The sequence below is a fragment of the Oncorhynchus keta genome, chromosome 7, assembly GCF_023373465.1.
Source record: "Oncorhynchus keta strain PuntledgeMale-10-30-2019 chromosome 7, Oket_V2, whole genome shotgun sequence".
NCBI classification, from domain to species: domain Eukaryota; kingdom Metazoa; phylum Chordata; class Actinopteri; order Salmoniformes; family Salmonidae; genus Oncorhynchus; species Oncorhynchus keta.
This window is the reverse complement of record NC_068427.1, coordinates 16,173,393-16,173,843: the sequence shown is the minus strand read 5'-3', so window position 1 is coordinate 16,173,843 and position 451 is coordinate 16,173,393.

Sequence of the window (451 nt, the reverse complement as noted above, 5' to 3'; positions counted from 1 at the left end):
CCTAAAGGGAAAAACAACAAAAGAACATTTCAAACATAGCAGGGCCTCTGAAATTGGCATGGGCATCTCTCTCCATTCCATAATGTAAGTTATATAACTTAAACTTTGTTGATGTACAGTTAGGAAAGTATTCAGACCCCTTGACTTATTTCACATTTTGTTACGTTAGTCTTATCCTAAAATTGATTAAATAAAGGAAATTACCCAGCAATCCCCACAATGACAAAGCAAAAACAGGTTTAGACTAAATAAAAAACATTTAAATATATATATACACACACATACACACCTTATTTACATTAGTATTCAGACCCTTTGCTGGGAATTTTGCTTAAATTCATAAAAAAAAGTTTGCTTATAACAGTGAACCTTTTTTGTGGGATACACAAAGCAATTCTCAGTCTTGTGGCATATTTTGGTTAAACTCTCCCCAATTCAATGGAATTGCAAC